Source organism: Sturnus vulgaris, chromosome 2 (assembly GCF_052056855.1).
Source record: "Sturnus vulgaris isolate bStuVul1 chromosome 2, bStuVul1.hap1, whole genome shotgun sequence".
NCBI lineage: Eukaryota > Metazoa > Chordata > Aves > Passeriformes > Sturnidae > Sturnus > Sturnus vulgaris.
In genome coordinates this window covers 113714261-113735683 of record NC_142244.1, presented here as the reverse complement: position 1 = coordinate 113735683, position 21423 = coordinate 113714261, and the positions used below count along the sequence as shown (strand labels likewise).

Sequence of the window (21423 nt, the reverse complement as noted above, 5' to 3'; positions counted from 1 at the left end):
GTTTTTTGAAGATCCATACTTGTACTTTGTGGAAAATCTTGGGTGATTTGCACTGCATGAAGGTAGTGATAACCTGCCACTGACCAAACCTGTTCATCTGATACCAGTGTGTGTGCTGAGCATGGTTTCATACTCAGGAGTCCCATCTATTGTTTACCCTGGGATCAGAGAGCTGTCAATGTGCAGGTAATGCCAGTTGGTAAAATGTTTGAAGGGCACGGCTGAGTGGTGGGACATGTCTGTCTTGTAGGTAGGGAATACCTGGAAGGAAGGCAGAGTTCTTCAAGGTCAGAGGAGAGAGAGATTTCAAGTTAATACACAGAGGTATGTGTTGTCTTTCCCCACCCCATCTCCCAACTCCTGCTGTTTTAATGGGAATCTAGCATAATGCAAAAATCTAAAATAGCTGTGGCTAGATAACAGCTATCTTTCTAGAGCAGAAAATTAAAATACTGTTAGCTTCAAAATGCAAGTTTTCGTCCCAGTTTTGTCAATGTAAGACCCTACCTCAAACTATTTTCTTTTAAACTATTTTCTTTAAACTATTAAACTATTTTCTTTTTTAAAATGAAAGTTTATTGCAACTAGCAGAAGCTCCCTTGACACTGTTCTAATTTTCCTGTTCATTTGACATATCTCTTCCCAAACAAATAAGCCACACCACACCTTTGATTAACTGTATCTTGTCCCTGAAAATAAAATTTGCATAAGGTCAGAGTCACAAGGTTATTGGGGTAAATATATTGCAGGTAGAGGGCCAGGAGTCTTCAGGGCAAGAAGGTAAAAGCTATAAGGGAAGAGAATAAGGAAGAGATTAATTAGTCTTTTATAGTCTTTGTACAAGCTGAGCTGCTGCTGTTTCTGCTAATTTAAGGGTTTGTTGCAGTATGGTGTGTCCTGGAGTTTGGGGTTGTGGTTTGTGTTGTTTTTAACAGGAAACTCACAATTAGGCAATTAGAAATATTTAAAAGTGTCAGTTTTTAAGCTTGAGTCTGAAGGGTGGCAGCTAATCAGAATGACAGATAATGAGGAGTTTGCTTTCTGTGTGGATGGGTTGGGTTGGTCTTTGGGTTGTTTTAAGACTTTGTTGGAACTGAGGAAGCCTTGTTCTGTGTGCACCCTTAAACTTGTGTGGTTGAATGGGGGGTGTGATGTACTTGTTGCAGTGCTCAGTAGCCAGGAGTCATAAAGCAGACTTCCCAGCAGAGTGTATTTTATGTTGATGCTTCATCAGATTGTGCTTTTTTTAGAAAGACATAAAGGAATAAATATAGACCAACTCAGATGCTAAAAATAACCACTTGCATTGACGTCTACTTTTTTTTTTTCCCCTTTAAAAGAGACTTTTTGGATATTTAGCAAGATGCATCCTAACTGCTCAGAATCCTTTTGGCTCCAATGATGTCTTGAGGGACAGACAAGTCAGCTGATCTTAGAAAACAGCTCATCTTGGTTTGATTGAAGAGTGCAGTGTGGGAATAGAGCAGATGCTGAGGAAGAGACTTGATGTTGGTAATGGAATGAGATGTTGGTTTAATTACTGCAGCTGGAGAAGCTGGGCATTTATGGTCTCGAAGATTAGCAGACTGCTCAGCGCCTGTGTTTATGGGGAAAAAAAAGGACACTAAATACTTCAGTCAAACCCTGAGATATGCAATGGATCTCACTGAAAAGATGATTCTTTGATAGGAAAGGTGCTTTCACTGAAAGGCTTCAGTTACAGTCCAGGATATGGTAATTCTGACATCCTTCTAACTGTGAGATGAGGGAATGAATAATCTTCCAAAAGGTCTCTTATCAATGAAGCTGAGATTTTTCATGGCAGGAGAATGACTAAGTTGAACTGGATTTTCAAGTAATTCTCAATTTGCAGATGTGGACAACACTCCTTACACATACTTGGCCACTTGATTCTGTTCCAAATAGTCCTTTGAGATCTGTAGTGTGAGAGTGAACTGGTGAATCAATTAACACTTCTGAATCAGTTTAAGATTAGATTATTACTTCAGTGCCCTTCGAGATGTATGAGTTCAGTGCCACGCTCCTTTATTTACAAACTGTGCAGGCATTTCAGTATCCAGGAACACTCCCCCATCACCTGGGGCTGTCAGGGTGGCTGCTGTGGTGCATGGGGGATGAGGGCTCAGCTTTTTTGGCATCTCACAGGCTGTGCAGCATCAGACAGATGCTGGTTTATGATGGTTGGAGCTGAGCATTCCTGCAGACCATTCCAGGGCCGTTCCTGCTCACCCACAGCCACTCTTCCTGCAGGATGAGCTGGGAGCACATTTCTCTGCCTTCTTCTGGCTGCTCCTGCCTTTGAGCTTGCAACAGTGGTGGGATTTTGCACCACTTAAATAGTGGTTTGTCTCAGTCTCTTCTGTCTTCACTCAGAGCCAGGATTAACTAATACATGATGGAAATGGATTTTCTCGTGTTTGGGCTTGGTTGTTTATTAAATCTTACCAAAAGTACAGAAAGTTCAGCAGCACTTCAGCTGCCTGCTAGAAGTGAGGAAAATGGAGGAAGATCCAGCTGCTACAAGGTCTCTTAAAGCTAAACAGTCCAATAGAGAATTAACACCTATATTATTTATCCTTTTAACCCAGTAACTAACTTCCCGTGACCCTCAGTGTGACACTGACTGACCAACCAAAAACTACTGCCTGAAACCATGAAGAAGGAAGATGAACACTGAAAGGAGACACCACCCAAAATCCTCCATCTTGTCCCATACCTATTACTATATTATAAAAACCTCAAATTTAAAACCCTTCACCATGTGAAATCACACACTTCTATATAACTACACACCAGTGATTTTAACTTCATCACTCAAATTTGGGAGCTTTCTCCAAGGGCTCAGATCAAAAGCAGTGTTAGGGGGATCAGTGCCAGCAAGCACAGAGAGCTCGAAAACGCCAGGTTTGTGGGATCCAGCACGAACTGGGGAACAGGTCAGATGCAAACTGCAGTTTAGATATAAAAATAGCTGGCACCTGCTCCAGTCACGCTGGGCTGGGTGTGCTGGGGCCCCGTGCCAGCCCTGGCTGGGCAGGCACAGTGTTCTGGTGAGGTTTTCTCTGCCTCTCACAGGTGGGGAGGAGCATGGACAGACCCTTGGCAGGGCTGCTCCCTGGCTCTGCAAGGTTCATAAATTCACAGATTCCATGCAGTGTCACCCTTTGATCACAAGGGTTTTTGTCTCCTCAGCTGCATGCTCTTCTGTTTGATTTGGTTTCTTTTTCCCACCCCTCTGCTTTTAACCAAATTTACTCTCTCGCTGTGTTTGACCAAGGTAGGACAGTGTGAAAATAATGCTTCCTCGTAGGAATTAATTACATTGTAATTTTAGATTGCAAGCCTCATCAGGCTTCTGGAAATCTATTATTTATGTATATTTCTGGTTAATTTAAAATGTTATTTATATGGTATTAAAAAACTTTACTTGTGTAAACAAGGGGACAAAAGACAGTTCAAAACTTCAGTGACAGAAGTTGAGCTAGACCTTCTCTATCTCCACTGCTAGCTCTATTGAAGATTGTATTTTTAACCTTTTATTGTTATTTTATTGTTAGACACTTTACTGGTATGAGTATGAATATCTATAGTATGAGTCTGCAGATGTATAATTTTTGTGAGAGCCTGAAGGGATGATGCATTCAAAATTATCATCTCATTGACTATGAAATGGCTTCACCCATAACAAAGAATATTATTCTTTTTCTCAGGATAGAGGTGTATTGAACTGTTTTTGCCTGGTTTTGTCCTGGAATGAAATATGATAGCAAGTGTAGCTTGTTTCACTGCTGCCTCTTCAGATCTTACCTGCAGCAGTTCAGAATCTTAAAGGTTTCTTTAAAAGACTTTTACCTTCTTAGTGCAGAATGCTAAGGATTTTGGACATGGAGCAACTTTCATTAGTTTAAGTGCTTTATAATAGATTTTATTTCTAAAGTGCTCTTCATTAAAGGTCTTAACTAGATTGCCATTTTAGAGCCTTTTAATTTCAATCAAATTTGAATTACGAACAGTGAATAAACAGAAATATTGGTAGTTAATGTAACCAGGGGGAGTAAAATAACTGCTGAAGAGGAGGATCCCTGAGCTACAGACAGGTTTGTGCCCAGTGCTGGGATGTGGCTGTCTCTTGGATCATGTCCAGGGTGAGGTTGATGACAGTGAGGCAGACCAGGGACAGTGCTGGGGGATATTTTTAGCCAGACCAGCTTGGCTTGTGACCCTGGTGACAGTCTCCTGCTAAAGGGGGCTTGGAGTAGACTGGGAAGGGTGTGGGTGAGCTCCAGGTGATGTGAGTCTGGCGTGCTGGGATGTACAGGTGGCTGAGAGTTTTAATCCTGATGTCACTGACACTTCACCTACACATTTTCATTTTGGAATCTTTCGGATTCAAAGCTGGCAAAGGAAAGGTATTTCTGCCAAAGACTCGCTGGAATTCTCAAATCCCCTGAGACAGCTCTCTCCTGTTACCTTTGCCTGGGAGTTCTAAGAAAATGATTAATTTGGAGTCACTGGAAGATCTGCTCGTGGAAGATCAGAGCATGAAAGTTAATGATCAATTGCTTCTTGTTACTGGGTAATTATGAAGAATTGTGTTCAGGAATTATTTTTTTTTTTCCTGACTGAAGTCCATTTAAAGATCTACAGCTCTAAAAGCTGCCTATAAATCTACTGCACACCAAAGAAAACATCACAGCAATAGGAGAAAAGCTGATGCAGCACCTGGGGGCAGGTGGGGACCCTCAGCCCCAGGGTTTGAGGCAGGGCACAAAATCAAGTTGGCAGAGGACCACTGTAGGGAAAGGGATGTGTTACAAAGGTCACCCAGAGGAAATGGTGAGGAAGGATGGAGACCAGAGGAAGGATGTTTGCAACTGATTTTTTTGTTTGTTTGTTATTTAAGAAAAAGTGAAAGGGGAGGAGAAATTAGTAAGTTAAGCTTATCCCTTACCCTGCAGATCATTCCTGTGTATGTGTCCCACACTCACTCCACTCTGGTCTCTCTCTGTAGTATTTCAATGCTGATTACAGCACCTCTCCTTGTTTCTGTGGAAGGCTGTGCTTTACATAGCTCAGTGTTCTGCTATTGCCATAAACATTTTCTATAATGGGCTTATTCTAAAAAATACTCTCCAAGAGTATTCCAGTGTTTAAAAGAATAAAGCAATTCTTAGAATTATTCTGAACATGACAAACTTACATTATATATTGCAATAAGAAAAAAAAAGTGTACAATTAATGGCCATCTATAAAAATTTAGGGCCTTTTCAGAGCCTACTTCTTCCCAGAAGTCAATTTACAACACTTTTATGGATGAGCTTGCATCAACATCCAAGGTTTATTCACAATTTAAATTTCATTAATAAACCCATCTAAACCCCCAAGCATTCCCAAACACAAGGAAATGCAGAAACCTTGGCTAAGCCTGCTCAAATTCCTCTCTTACACTTATTCTCTTAGGCTGTTTTTCATGCAGGCCTTTAATCAGGGATAAGTCATGGCAAAACCTCAGAAGTAACCAGGCTGTAAGAAATTGCAAAGCTGTAAGAATTTACTCTTGGGAGTAAACCTGTCTGGACTTAACTGGGATTAGATTTCCCAGGACGGGGCACACTTCACTTGGTTCAGAGATGTTCTGCCCTGGTTGCTTAGGGCAGCTGTGTTTTTCCCAGCTCCGTTTTCACATGGCCATGGTTTCCTGTCCTGTATTTAAAATTCTGTCCCATCTGAAACTGGGAGGGAGCTGAAAGTTTTCCAGCACTTTAGTGCTATACTGAGTTAACTTGACAAGGACTTACCCTGATTCTGGGCTCTAGTAACAGGAGAATTACAGCCTCTTTCACCAAGAATAATTCAAGTCTTCAACTTGGACCAGAGTTGTGTCAAACCTGCTGCAATGACCCCAGACATCACCTCCTCCTCCAGGTGTTACCAACCACTGCAGAAAGGACCATGTTCAACTGCTTCAGCCCCAGCAGCTCACAGCTGGAAAATTACAGTGCAGTTTGCCTATAGAAAATAAATAAGAGTCCTGATAAGAACCCACCTTCACCAGGAGGTTAAAGTGACATTGTGCTGTGGATTGCAGCCCCTGAGGTGGGTGCTGTGGAGCAGTGATCCCTGGCAGAAGGCTGGGATGGACAAGAGGGGAAAGTAATGTTTTAGGCTGCCACAGTTGAACCCTGCTCCAGGATGTTCATCCATCAGAATCCTGGCTCCACATGGTCAGGGACAGAGTTAGATGGAGCTGCTGGTGCTCAAGTTCTCCTGATGAGTGAACACAGAACTTACTGGAATTATGAGGCCACAGATACATTCACCCATTTCATTCTTGCTTATCTTGTCTTAGAGAGAAGCTCAAAACTAAAGGGTTTGCTGCGAGTTGCAGTGGAAAATGAATAGCTTTGTTTGCTGAAGTCTAATTTCCATTTTGGAAAGGAGAGAATTTGTCTATCATTGGTCGATCTAGTGGTCAGTAGTCTGGTTTGTAATGGATTTTCTTACTAAAGGATTAACAGTCAACACAGTGACTGGTGTTTGCTCTGCCATGTCTGTGTCATTCAGGATTCCAGTTCTCTTTTCACTCTACTTTCACCACCTCTGACAGCCATGGCTAGAAAGTTCACAGCTCAGTTATGGATTATGAGGGAGGAAACTACTTCTGATTTCCTGTTGTACACCCATCATAATTTACTGACATCCTCTCTGGTTTTCCTGCTGTGAGTGAAGACTTCTTTTTCTGGAAGTGCCTTCAAGTCAATAATTTCCAGTTATCTTTAGGGCAGTGCTTTGTTTTTAGAGGCTCTCTTTCTGAGAGGTGATGGTCCCAGTTGTAGGATGGCAGCAGAAGGAATTTCTTGAAGTCATGCAGTTAGTGATGGATGATTCCATAAGACATTGAGAGAGGGGCATGCCACGAAATCAGCTTTTCTATCTAGGGAGAAATTCAACTTGTGATTAAAAATACATTATCATCCCCCCCCCCCCCCCTTTATTCCCCCTGACTTTAATCCATCAATATCAGGTTATTGTATAGAAGATGGCCTTTAGAGAGGGAACCAAGCTGGGGAACCAGGGATTCAAAGATATTGATGCTTCCTATAGTGAGGAAGAAAGCTGACCAGAAAATACTTTCAGTAGTTTTAATAAATTATGTAAGAAAAATGAAAGAAGGATGGAGGAAATAAAGAGGAATGAAATGTTCTCCTTGTGAGATGATGCTGAAGATAGAATTGTGTGTGGCCACTTCTGAATCTTGCATGCCTTAAATGTTGGAGCACTGAGAGTATTTTCAAAGCTGTGGTATCACAAAGTAGCTAATGGAAACATGGGTTTGAAGGTTATATTGAATTCAATGCAAGGTACTGTGCAAGCAAGAATCCATGTGTTGAAGTGCTTGCACATTTATATTTAATTGCAGGACTGTTGGAAATGGAAAAATACTTGTGTGTGTATGCATAAATGTGACTCTCATCCTCAATGTACTGCCTAAATCTGTTTGCTCCATTTTAGAAGACATCAGAAAAGCAATTTGATACAGCTTGCAGTGTCCAGTACATGGTGTTTTATATATATATATGAATACATTTTTTTTCCAAGTGAGGAAGATGAGGATCTCAAATGGGAAGAGCTTCTCTCTCATTCTTTGGGGCTCAGGTACCTCTTAGCAGGCACCAGTACAATGAACAGTGCCACATCAAAGCTTGCTTTCAGATCCTGTTCTCTTGCATAATGCTGCTGTGCTTCAGTCTTCAACCAGAAATTATTCTCTTACCACTGGCACTCTTTCATTCTGGGGACTTTGACCTGAGTTTTATCAGTTTTAGTCGAATGTCTGCAAGAGAGTTGCTGTACACAGGCAGTGAAAAAGGCAAAGATCCCTTTGATAGCCCATGGAGGGAGTTCTCAAGAATTGCTTCAAGACCAGAGATTGTGCTTGTTCCAAGGAGCAGCTCAACTTTTGTTGCACTGGTTTTAAGGCTGCCTTTGTTGTGGGATAATGGGAAGCAGGATGGGATACTGCTCGTGACTTGCTGAGCTTTTTTAATGAACACTTTTAATTGCCATAGCTGCATGTGTGGATTTTAATGAAAACAAAATGTCTAATGTTGTTATTTTAAATTTAACAGTATTTGTTTGTTGCACAGTTTTGCAAGAATGTTAACGTACTTTTTTATACTTTAGCCTATAAGCTAGATTCCCCCCAGCTCTGTAATTCACAGTATCATCTTCCCCCACCAGCACTGACAACTGAACCACCTGCTTTTGGTGATACTTTCATAGACTTTTTGATGAATATTTAGATGGAACAGCTGAAAAACAGTTGGAGCTAAAGAAAGCTGGTAATGTGTCATAATAGGGCTTCCTTAAGCATGTAGGTTTATTGTCACCAAAAACTTCTCTCAGAGCTTTGCTGTTCTCATGGGTTCAAGACTGAACTTACTCTTGACCAGCTGAGACCTGTTTGTTCTGGTTTCAGCAGCCCTTTTTGCCTGAAGTGCTTTATTTCCTTTCCTAGAGGTTGTCTTTACTGTCTTATGAGAAGCAATTTTATCCCAATCTTGTGGCTGCAGTCTTCATGGCCATGGTGCCTGTGGTGTTAACACCTCACTGTACCTTCATGTTCAGATTGCTCCCCAATTTTTCCACCAGCTGCCATAATTTTATTTTTTTTTTATTTTTATGCAAGCTATTAATCAGTTAAAAATGAACCAGAAGACTGATTGTTGGGGTTTGTCTTTTCATCAGTTGCTTCCAAGAATCCTGCAGATTTTTCTTTCTGTGCTGTCAGGCAGCATCTCTTTTGGGCAGAATCTTTACTGCTGTCACAATTCCTCTGTCTCCAAGTTTACACTTTTAATGTGATACCACATGGAAAAGTATGTTTGTTGAATATCCAGATAGCTCAGACTTGTATTTATTTTGAATACACTCCCAATAACCAACCTGTCTTGTTAGGATCTCTTTGTAGCTTCATGTTCTGATTCTTCTTTGTCAGTCTTTGCTGAAATCTCACATGCTCTTAAAGAGTTCTGTAGCCTTTCTTATATGTGGCAAGTCAAACTGGTTCATAAAAGCACTGGCATTAAAGGCTTGAAATGAATCTGCATCTTCTGCAGAGTTTTTAGAGTTTTTTTTTAATACGGTTTTTGAATACAGTTTACTTTTATTTGAGTGTTGAGCAGATGCACGTGTTCGTTTTGTTGGAGGATTTAGAAGGCAAGAAGTTGCAAAAAGCAGAGTGTGTTTCTCAAATGTTTGCCTGGTCATGTTTTCCTTCTCTTTAGTGGCAGTGGTGGAAGATGATGCCCTTCCAAAAGCCAGGAAATATTTTGACATAAAACTGGCCTTGGACAATGTCCCAGCCTGGATGGACTGGCATTACCTGTGTGCAGAACTAAAGCTCAGCTGGGGGGTAGGAGCTACCAGGATAATTGGTGTTTCCTGGTACAGGTTGGTTTCTACAACACAGTTTTGTCTGAAGTAGGTTGGAATTGAGCAGTTTTCCAATGGCATCATGTCCAGGGTCAGTGTGTACAGTAAGAACCTCTCTGTTTCTGTGCCTCTGATAATGCTGTCACAGAATTCTTTAAGTGCCTGAGTGTTTCATCACTGGTTGCATCCTGTGGCAGGTACCTGCTGGGCATCCTAATCAAAAATTCATATTTGCAGACTTTACATCCTGGTTAAAATAAGATATAAATGAAGTGATCCATGTGAGAGGAGCACTCTTTGTTCTAACAACCTGCTAAAGGAGTGGTGGGTTATAGAAATGCTTTGTGCTTGCTTTTGTGATGCATTAACTTGCTGGGCACGTGTTTGGAGAATTTTTATTTTTTTATTTTTTAATAAGGAAAAACAGGCTTGCAGTCTGGTAAATCTGAGTGTCTTCGGGGCTTTTCTCATTTTTGAAGTTTGGGTTGTAGATTTCTTCATGAAACTTTCATGGTGTGAGGCTTGTGAAATTAGATAACATGCTTTAAACAAGCCACCTCTGGGTAAAGTACATCTCTAATTACTGAGACTAAATTATGTGGAAAGTGAGCTGGTGTCTGAAGTAAATCTCCAGTTCAGTAATCTAAAATTAAATAATGATTAGCTTAATTGCTTAAGGATCATAAGAAACACTCTTAATAAAATATAGGGATTAAGTGTGTGTTCTGAGAGCAGATAATTGCTTCTGCTTCCTTTTCAGTAACTTCTCTCAAGACAGGGTTTGGAGGTAAGAGAAATAAAATAACCTTTTGTTATGCTGATTAGTAAAGCCAGGAAAAGTAGGCTAGTTCTTGTGTATGCAAGCCCTTGCTCCTGTCTGAATAGAAGCTGCAATTTCACTATTAGTGGTAAATTTAGAACACTTGCTTTTAATTTCCAGACATGTGCCAGTTAGTCCCTCTGAAAGCAATTGTAGTTGGTACCTGTGGAGCTGAGTGTAGTAATATATACGTGAAGAAGGATCAAGTAGGATTATTTTGCTTCAGACAAAGGAAAAAGACTCATAATTTTTATAAAAAGTGTTTGAGTTATTCATTACCTGGGTTGCCAGCTGCTCGTTTGCATTGCATTTTGCTTCTAAACAAAGTATTTTCACCTTCATTCACTGGAGAATGTCTTTTTTGCTTATAGGCAAATGAGAAAGCAAATCTCTTGAGACATAAGCAGTGGTACTTCCCTGGAGGGAGGAGATGGGGATTCTCCTGTTGCTCTGAGTGTTACCAGGTGCCAGAAGTGGTCCCCAGTGGTGGTGGTAAGAAAGAAATCTTCCCCCACGTTTCTGTATTTGCATTTTGTCTGTAGCAATATGCTTTTGGGAAAAAGAAACCCAAAAAAACGGGTGTGCAAATCCTGTTCTTTTCATAGAGCTGCATGAACTGCTGGGAGAGGTGTCAGAAATCTCCCACTTGGAGAATTTTAGTTTAGGAATGAAATCTGCACTTGTATTTGTTGCTTCTGCTGTCTGGTGTGTGCTGTATGTGCTGGTAATCATTGTAGCAGAGATTTAACCACAAATAAACTTCCGTGGCACTCTAGAAATATTTATGTCTTCTCCTTCCTTAAATGTAGAAGAAGGGGAACTATGCCCTTAAAGTGCTCAAAGGACCTCCTTTATGGGGTTCATAGAAATCTCATCCATGCTGACTGTCATCTTAGGCTGCCTTTAATCTGAACATCTTTAAATTTTGTCCAATAACCGGGTATGAAAATGTTAAGTGTATCAGCAAGCTGCCTACTTTTTTGTCTTTTTTTGTAGTCTGTCCTACAAACAGTGACAGGGAAAGTCGAAAACTGCTGAGACCCCACTGACACAGCAGTAGAGCAATTTTTTTCAGGACAGGATCTTAAAACCTGTGGTTACTGTCAGATGTTGACATTTTAATGATGATCTCTGATATCCTGCCCCTTCAGGAGCTATTAGCAGGTTTTTTTGTAAGGAAATAACTTAATCTTGGTAATTTTGCAAAGGCCTTAATTATTGCTTTGGCATTCTATCACCTTTCAAGGTCTATTGTAGTACAAGTAGTCTCCCTAAAAATGTTAATTTTTTTGAGATATTTGTCAAAGGTGTGATTCATAAAGCAGCACATACTGGATCAGCCACAGTCTGTGTTCAGGGCATGTATTGACCCTGTGCAAAGTTACATCCCTTTAAGATGTTCATTTTCCTGCTGTAGAGGAAGTGAAAGCACTGATCCCAGCTCATTAGGTGGGCAAGTAAACACTTCCTGCAAGCCCAAAATATTCTTGGGTCAAAAATTTTACCCCCAAAAACTAGTTATTGCAGCTGGACCTGGCTGACTGCCTGCAGCTTTGGTGTGTGGAGGGACACCCAGTAGGCTGATCTATTAAAGCAGCCTTGTCCCAGTGTCATGGTGACCAGCTGCTTTCAAAACTGCTTGTGTAAAATGTTTTTGCCTGTGCTTGTTGACACTGGTGTAGGAGCAATGCTCCAGAAACACAAGAAAGCCCTTTTTTATGCATTTGCTGTTTTGTAGGATACTTTTCAACTTACGTGGCTGCAATTTTTGCTTTTCTTCTTTGTGTGTAAGGCTTGAAAAAGCCATTGATGAGTTACTGAGAAGCTAAAATCTGATGGGCAGGGAGGAGTAAGATTTTGAATTGTGACAGCTCTTGAATTCTCAATCTGTGCCTCTGTTCAGAGAAGAGAAAAATCTGAGTTTCTCATACCCAGCCCTGCAAGCTGCCAGACCTGTTACCTGTGCCCTTGTGTGGTGCTGCCTGGGTGTCTTATCTTGGCTCATTAGAACCTGCAATGAGGAATAATCTGGAAATTAAATGTTCTGAGGGAAGTGAATGGCCATGCTGGAAGCTGCATGGATTGAATAACCCCCTGAATAATTCCTTCAGCCTTTCACTTTCTGGATTGTGCAGTGGAGGCCACCCAGATGATGAAAGAGCTGGAGCACCTCCACTGTGAGGAAAGGTTGGGAGAATTGGGATTGTTCAGTCTGGAAAAGAGAAGTGACCTTATTGTGGCCTTCAAGTGCCTAAAGAAACCAAGAAAGATGGAGAGTGACTATTTACAGGGGCCTGGAGTGACAGGACAAGGGGGAATGGTTTCACACTGAGAGAGAGCAGGGAAGAAATTCTTCCAGGTGAGAGTGGTGATACCCTGGCACAGGTTGCCCAGAGAAGTTGTGAATGTCCCATCCCTGGAAGTGTCCAAGGTCAGGTAGGATGGGGCTCTGAGCAGCCTGGGGTAGTGGAAGGTGTCCCTGCCCATGGCAGGGGTTGGAACTGGGTGATCTTTAAGGTCACTTCCAGCCCAAACCATCCTGTGGTTCTGTGCTCTGCCAATCTGCTGCTGTCATCCTTCTTGTGTGCCTTACTGGGGGGATTTATCTCTCAAACTTGTCAATGTTATGGTTTGCAGAAATTGCTGGAAAAGTCAATATTCATAAAATATTAGTTGGGACCACAAAGAGGAAAGCAAAATAATCTTTGGATTCATCAGGCTAGACCTGAAAGCATCTTACAAAAGCAGTCATGGCAGTCACAGTTTTAAGAGTTTCTACAGTTCAAGCAAGGCAAAATGTGAAGTGTATTGGAAGACCAGTTACAGTCCCTGTTTTCATATTTAGTTTACCACTGTGGAGGCTGTGGTTAGGTTTCAAAGCCTGTGAGACAGAGGTCTCTGCAGTGGCACAGTGATGTTCTGAAAAGCTGCTCCCAGAGGTATGATCCCTGCTGTTAGTCTGGTGTGGTCTGGTTTTTAGGCAGTCAGATTTGCACAACTTGCAGAAGTAATGTTCTGTTTTTAATAGAGAGGGCACTGAGTCGTTGTGCCTTTTATTTGGAGGAAGGGAGTGTGACTGTGGGTTTTTTTCTCTGTAGCGCTCAGCTCTGATCTTCAAAAACTGCACCCCATTAAACTTTGTGCCTCTTTCCTAAGGAAAATTTCCTATTGTTCCTTGCTGAACAATGATGGATACATTTATTTAGCACTGTTCAGCCCTGCCAGGATGGTCACTGCTCTGGGCCAGCACAGGATCCACTTCCAGCTGGGGGTATCTGCTGGTGGAACTCAAGGACCAAACTTGATCTCCTGGGGATGTTTATTTTGGAAAAAATAAAAGTAATCCAAACTGGAAGTGCTTTCTTAGAAGCCATGATGACATTTACTCTTTTATAATTGTTTTGAAAATGTCAGTGTTGCTGTGGGAGCAATTGTTTTCACACGTGTAAGTTGTGAAGGCCACACATTCAGGAGCTTTGGCAGTACTTTCTAAAGCAGCAGAAAGCACAGATTTAAATACAAATACTGTCACAGGATGTGTTTCAGGACAATATTACTGTGCCTTAGCAGCAAGGCTTTTGATTCAAGGCTTCATTTGCCCAATCTCTGCACCTGTGTCACCCTTTGGAGAGAGCCTCCCTTTCCTCCTTGGTTGTGGTGTTGGAGTTTAATTGGATAAGGGATGCACAGGAGCAAATCAGCCTGAGACTGAGGAGTTAAAGACTGCACAACCAAACTGTGATTGATGATGGCTGATAAAGGACACCCTGTAAAAGCTGAGCCAGGCCCCTCCTGTGGGATGTGTGAAAAGGACTGAGAGGAAGAGGCTCAGTGCAGTGTGAGCTGGTGATGGCACTGCAGGACCTGGCTCTGGGCATTTTGCAGGTCACTTCTGGATGCTCTTTGCCATGGCTTTGTGAGCTTTCAACTTTTTCAGTATGAAGTCATCTGGGTACTTTGGGTGTGTGTTGCAAGATGGGAACAAAAGACCTAAGCATCACCTTGTGCAGTTCTTTTTCCTGTGCTGAACATATTACAGTGCCCTTTACTATTGTCCTGTGTGCCCTGGGTTAATTCTTCTTTAATGTCTGCTGAAATGATCTACTTCATAAAATTGAAAAAAACCACAGCAAACTAAGCAAAACCTCAAAACCCAACCCAAACCTCAACAAAAACCCCAAACCCAACAGTTTAGCTTAAGATGTATCTTGTGGTAGAGATGTGGGATGAGTAATAACTGTAAAAGCAGTTATACAAGCAAACCTTGAGGACATGCTGACCTTAAGCATGAGTTTAGAGTGAGGCTGTAGTAGTGCCTGGGAGGAGAAGCTTGTGAGCAGTCAGTCAAACCAAGCATAGAAAAAGCTCCCAGTTGCCTGGAAGTAATGAACTTATTTCAGTAAAATACTTCTGATTAATGCAGTGAAATCTCAATTATTCCAGTTATTTCAAAATCTGGTTTATTACAGTAAAGGTAAAAAGAATTTAAGTAGAACTAATAAAAAGTAGTTCATGTTTAATGGGCTTAAAAGTGAACAAAATCTGCAGATTCAAGAAGCAATTATATATTGCTGAGTAAATAGCATGAAGGTTCTTGTTATATGTCTTGATTGGAGAAATATTGGTTCTTTTAGATTAGTTCTGGTAATTAGACCAGGCTTCTTGTTTGTTTATTTTAAATGAAGCTAGTCTGGTTTGCTAGACTCATTGTCTGTAAATGTGTCCTATATTAACACATTGCATTGAACTGTAGGCAGTTTGTAATACTCTTGAATATCTGCTTTTTTTTGGCATATAATTGCAGATGAGCTGAGGGTTATTCTGGCAGATAAAAATGAATCATGAGAGCATAAATGCTGCTTCTCACACCACTACTCAGCCCGACTGAGGAGCTTTTGAAGAGCAGTGCCAAGCTAGCAGTGGTGGCATCCATAATTCCAGTTTGGCACATAGGGTCTTTTGAATTTGAAGCATTGGTACACTAAACACCTCTCTCTACTAATTAGCTTCTAATTTTTCAAGTGATGGGGAGCAGTTTTTAACTTGGCAAGTCAAACTGTTCTGAAATGCTGCAAGCTCCAAGAGAAGTGTGTGCTCACTTTTATACCAGTAATTCCACATTCTGCATTTCTTCCAGGACTTTATAACTATTCCAGCAGGAAACAACCTCTGCTTCGGTGTTTTATTGTGTGTCTAACAGAAGTGGAAGCAGTACAGAGGCATGTATAGAGATACAGAAATTGCCACTCAGGCAGCTGCCCACCTGGCTGGGGTTGTTACCACTGAGACATCTCCCGTGGTCAGATTAGTATCCGTATTTTTGGCACTTGTAGGATTGAAAAAGTACTCACAGTGGCAGAATATTTGGATGTCCTTTTGTCTGGGTCTGCCAGAGCCAGTTTACATGACACCATGATAAAGAGAGCATCTGTGAAAACTCCCAAAGTTTCACTGTCAGCTGTGGAGCATCCCTTGTGCAGCGTGGCTGTCTGAACGTTGCTGGTGGAAGGCAAAGGTGGATTTCTAGGGGGCAGTCATTCCTGGGATTCCTGCAGCCCTCAGTAAAAGGGTATTTAGGTCATGTCTCTCTCAAACATTGCATTAAAAGGCCACTGTTCAGAAGAAGCTGAACAAGGGACACTGAATCGTGACAAGGCTGACCAGTCCTGGATTTGTGATCTTTTGTTGGCAGCATCTTTCAAAGGCTGTGTTACCACAGAAGGGTCCCATGCTCTGCAGAATCCAGAATGGCCTGAATTAACTATATATGCTGCTAGAGACCTATTTAGGATTAGAATGCCAAAGCCACCCAGGAGATGGGAGATCTTAAGAGGTGAGAGCTGTAGGTGTTTCTTTTCAGGTTTTTGTCTGACATGGATTTTAAAGACAGATGGGATGTTTGCAGAGTGGCTGCTGTTTAGTTTCCCAGCTGAACAGCCAACAAAAGCCTGAATTTTCACAATGCACAGCCTTCCCACTTATAAGTTAATTTTTTTGAATTGTGGGCTATTGCATTTGTAAATAATTCTAATTGTAATTTATAAAGATTTCACCATGTACATAAGTGCAGATTTATGCAGTTCAGCTTTGTGTTCAAAATGTGATCTTCAGATTTTCACAGAAGGCTTTTTTCTTTTTATGGTGGCTTGTTTGGGGGTTTTTATTGTTGAGTGAGGAGGTCAGTGTAAAGGTTGTGTGGTGCTGCCAGTATTGGCATAGAGACCAGAAGAGGCTGGTGTGATCTCGACAGAAAACACAGAACAGTAAAACTTTGTTCAGCATATATTTGTTTTTGCTATCAGTCTGCTTGATAAGTCTGGTCTGTCTTTTTAGGTAAATACCTGCTTTTGTGTATATGCAAAAAGAGATCTGACCACAGAGGTAATTAGGGATTCAGGCTGATACCAGCCTTGTGCAATATTTGTCAGTGAAATAATCCAAAAGAAGAACAGATGTCTTATTCAGGAATGAACACGCTGCTGATGGCAGGCAGGGTGACATCAAAGAGAATAAAAGTTGGATCCCACAGCCCTCCCTTTCTTGATTTTTTTCCCCCTTTGGGCCATGAACAGCAGATGCACAGCTCTGTATGAGCAGTGTGAATGCACTGAGCAGGATCCAGCTCCTCACCCACTGTAATTCAGGCTGCCAAGTCAGCTCACTGCACTTACTGAGAAACTGTTTGCTTGTGTACCTGCTGCATTTTCAGGTCATATTTTTCACCTGTTACTTGTTCTTGACTGCAGACCAGTGGGTTTTATCTGAAGGTGCCTCGGTGACAGTCACTCAGCAGAATGCCCACTTTTGGTGTTAGCATTTTTGCTTCTCTGTCTCCCCTGTGATGAAGATCTGAAACATCTGGATTTAGCAGAATGGTGACTTTTGTCTTCCCTCACTCTCCACATGGCCTCTGTCTCCTTCCAGGCTCAAACCATGAAAAGTTTCATGGTGAAAGCATAGTTTTCCTATATAAAAATGTACAGATAAGGTGCCTTTGTCCACGTGACAAATGTCAGCCTGGTGACAGGAGGCTGGTTGGTGTTTATCACTTGTCACAGATCTGTCAGGAGGACTGGGGACTGTAAAGTCAAAATTGCATGGCATATATTCTGCTGCTCGGTTTTAGAGCTGCCTTTCTTCATTGCTGGTAAGCTGTGAGCAGTTCCTGGTTTGGAGGTACATTTGTAGGTGAGATCATGCAAATGCTCTTCTGGGGAATTTTTAGGTTTACTGTAGCAGGGCACTGGCAGGAGAAAACTTTTCCTTCTGTCTCTCTTTGGTCGTGCAGCTGTGATTCCCACAGCATGTGGACAGCTCTGGTGTCACCTGAGGCCTTTTCTTTACCCTGTTCATCTTACTTATTAATCATAAAAATAATAAATAATCCTATTTAATCTTTCCCATCCTGGCAGTACAGCTCATGGTAGCAAACTCTGGAGGAGAGGCATAAATGAACAAAGGAGATGTGCTGATTCCTACTTGGAGCTGGCTCTCAGGAGGTGATGGCTTTGTCTCTGGACACACTGATTGAGGTGCTGGTGGCTTTGTCTCTGGACACACTGATTTAGGAGCTGGACACACTGATTCAGGTGCTGGTGGCTTTGCCACCTGACAGCCCCAGGAGCTTTCCTGCCCCTGCCCATTCCCTTACATCAGGGATGCTGCATTACTATGGATCAGAGAGCAAATCACCCTGCTCCTCTTCTGCAGAAGGTAGTGTTTTATAGCTGAAATTTAAAGCAGCTCAGCACTTCTTGGAAGACAGAGTTTCCATTTCTTCCCAATTAGTGCTCAGTACTTCAAAGGAGAGCTTTGAACCTGGGCAGGGGCTGGCAGGCATGAGCACAGTGATTGCTGAGAGCTGGGTAGCAGCAGTCAGAGGCTCCTCCTTGCTCAGCCACAGCACATTTGCATGCAGACAGATGTCTCCTGACTGGCTCTCTTTCTGTCATATGAGGTTTAATTATTTTTTTTTCCTTGCATAGTTTTCCGTCCAGAAAGCAAAGTATTTCGTTTTCCCTGTAACATCTCGCAGGTGAGACTCTTTTGTTTATCCATTATTTTGCATCCCTGTTTTAACAAGTGATGGGTCTGTGCCACAAAGCATTTTCCAGATTCACCCAATCTGTCTAGCAGGTGGCTCCCTAGGTTTCACAGCTTGGTGTGTAAATGCACTTAACACTCCTGAAGTTTCTTTTGTAGTTTATTTTTATCTGAATACAAAGGATGAATTCCCATTTGTCGGGAAAATTCAACCACTTGGAGTGAAGAGGAACATTTTATGTAGTCTCAGAGATGAGTTGACATTACTGAGATTTTTTTCTTAATAATAAGAGACTAAGAGTGGTAGCATTTTGTAATTACATAACACTGATCTATTTTATACATTGCAAGAGGCCTATTACTCAAATAATTTTGTACTAATAGGGCTTCTGTTAGATAACTCCTTTTCTGTTTGTTATGTAAGGGCTGGTATTATAGAATTGCTGTTTGAATACCAGCACTATAATTTTAGAATAGCTTTTATAATAGAAATACCGAGTAAGCCTTGTTCCAAATATAGGCAATTATTCCAATATTGTAATTATTTTTTTTCCAAATGAGGCTTCTTGATAATTGCTACTTTGGGTTTTGTTTTCATTTAAAAAATCACGATGCTGTCCTGTGCCCAGTCATAATCCATTTTGTGCATTTTCTGTAATGAGTGTTGTGCATTGGAAAGGTATTGATCAGCAGTCCTGGAAACTGGTGATTGAACTTTACCTATGAAAACACTGCAAGTGCCAATTTAGTGACTCTACATGTCTGAAACCCTCCTGTCATCCTTGAACTGTGTGTGTGTTTGTCTCTTGGGCTTTGGAGTTTGTTACGATGTTATTTAATATAACCTTATTTCTGCAATTGAGAACAGAAGCAGTGTGAGCAGTCTCAAAGTGAGATTGGGGACCACAATCAGTAACAATTCCTTTGGAGCCCACAGAAACTGATTATTCCTAAGCAAGGAATTGAGTTGCAAGCTATCTCCTTCAGTGACAAAGATGTAGATGGTAGTGAGGCTTTTACCTGGAGTTGCTTGAGAAATGTGGTTGACCTATAGGTGAGGTTGCAAAAGGTTTTACATCAGACCTGGACTTTGTGCAGGATGTAAGAAGGCAGGAGGACCTGTTGACTTGGTGCATGGAGAGCACCTGAAATTTTCCTTTATTTCATTAATATTGTGGTGCTTCTGTCCTGGTTTTCCACTGGACCCTTAATCAGTGCACTCTCTGGAGTATGTTGTATTTAATTTGTGTGTGCTTTCACATTCTTATTTCATTCAGCTCTTCTAAATCAGATAAAAGTTCCTATTTGTCTGTAACTTTTAAATTCACAGCCTTTTTTTTTTGTTTGTTTTTCTGTGTTTTTTTATTCTTCTTGGCCAAATAATTCCAAGCATTGTCTGTTTCTTTGGATGTAAAAACGTTCTTATTTGTTGCACCTTAAGTGGTTTTGTGCTGCTTCTTTCAACTTTATTGAAATCTCCTAATGTGACTGTACCTCCAGGGCAGCCAGGGTTTTAAGAGGGGCTCACACCATGACTTTGCTCTCTTTAGTGCTGTTGCTAAAATTTTGTTAAAAATGGGAGTGTCAGGGGCCTGTGACTACCACTTAAATTTGATGTTTGGTATTTAAGCTAGATTTTGTTTGGATTTTGTTTCTTTAGAGGCCTTACTCTGACCAGGTGAGTTAGGCTGCATCTTGACAGAGGGCTGTGTTGATAAATGGGAATCACTCTCCAGCCTGACTCTTGTGTCCCTGTCCAGATGTGCCCTCCTGTCTCCTTTTACCCACGCTGTCCAGAATATGGTGCAGAGCATCTGGATGGACCCCTGAGCTTCACCCAGCCCATCACACTCTGTTCCTGCATAGGGTGTAGCTGCTGCCACCTCATTTCTTCCTCTCCATCCTCTGATACCTCTTTTTTGTTAACCAAACTCTTGGACTGTGCCTGCTCAGGCCTTCCAAAATCCCTGATTTTGGAGCAGAGAGAAGAGAGAGGAAACACTGTAACTGGGATAACTGCACTGCCTAATTAGTGGCTTGTCTTCATTTTCTTCTGTCTTCACTCAGAGCCAGGATTAAAACACGAAGGAGATGAATTTTCTCGTGTTTGGACTTGGTTGTTAATTAAATCTTATCTAAAGTACAGAGAGTTCTGCAACACTTCCAGCTACCAGCTAAAGGTGAGCAAAATGGAATCTAGCTAGTTACAAGATTTGTTAAAGCTAAACAGTCCAATAAAGAACTAACACCTGTATTATTTATACTTTTGACCCAACAACCAAACTCCTGTGACCCACAGTGCAGCACTGACTGTCCAACCAGAAACTACCTGAAATCATGAAGAAGGAATAAGACAGAAAAGAGACAACACCTAAAATTCTCCATCTTGTCCCATACCTATGACTACATTCTAAAACCTTCAAATTCAAAACCCTTCACCATGTGAAATCACACACTTCTATTTAACTACACACCTGTGATTTTAACTCCATCACTCAAATTTGGAGCTTTCTCCAAGGCCTCAGGTCAAAAGCAGTGTTCTCCTGGGGGTCAGTGCCAGAAAACACAGAAAGCTCAAAACTCCCAGGCTTGTGGGTCCCAACAAAACACCATTGTCATCTGTTGGGCCCTGCAGTGGGAGGCTCCTTTGTGCTAAAATCTAGATTTTGTTGAAATCTTTTGTCAGGTCCTGCAGGAACAACAAGTGTCAAGTGGCCGTGCTGAGCACACGCACGACCGGCAAGCGAATCCGCTCGGTTGTAGCCTGGTAATTTCCTGTAAGGAGCTTACAGGATTAGAGCAAAAGCTTGGTTTGTCAGCAACACCACCTGACTGTAATATTTATTGAGCAGTATTACCTGTTTTAAATATTAGTGCACTTCTGCCCCATCCATGCCTTCATTCTTGAGGTAAGGGGGGCTGTTTTAGTTCAGTGGCTTGCAGAGCCAGGTAGTGGAGAGGACACCCAGCTGGTTTTTTGGGGCTGCTGAGCGGGCAGTTTTAGTAGCTGAAGCACTTCCAGATTTACCTCGATGTGCTTTTGTCACCATAATCCCTCCTCCATGTCAAGACTGATTCTCTTTCCTAGCCAAGACTCACATCGT

The 21423-nt window shown here is 41.6% G+C and overlaps 1 protein-coding gene across 8 annotated transcripts in view; it reads left to right on the top strand.

The window, feature by feature from the left end:
* The window catches only part of AGPAT3 (1-acylglycerol-3-phosphate O-acyltransferase 3), an 85626-nt gene that overhangs the window by 28399 nt on the left and 35804 nt on the right, over positions 1-21423 (top strand). For 3 of the 8 annotated variants that reach the window (XM_088160426.1, XM_088160423.1, XM_088160425.1), the window contains exon 2: positions 10648-10768. The exons of 3 other annotated variants lie outside the window; for them this stretch is intronic. The gene's annotated coding sequence lies outside the window, so the exon portion shown is untranslated. Of the gene's footprint in view, positions 1-248; positions 325-10647; positions 10769-21423 lie in introns of those variants that run through there. 2 more of the 8 variants (XM_088160424.1, XM_088160428.1) reach the window with 2 other exon arrangements.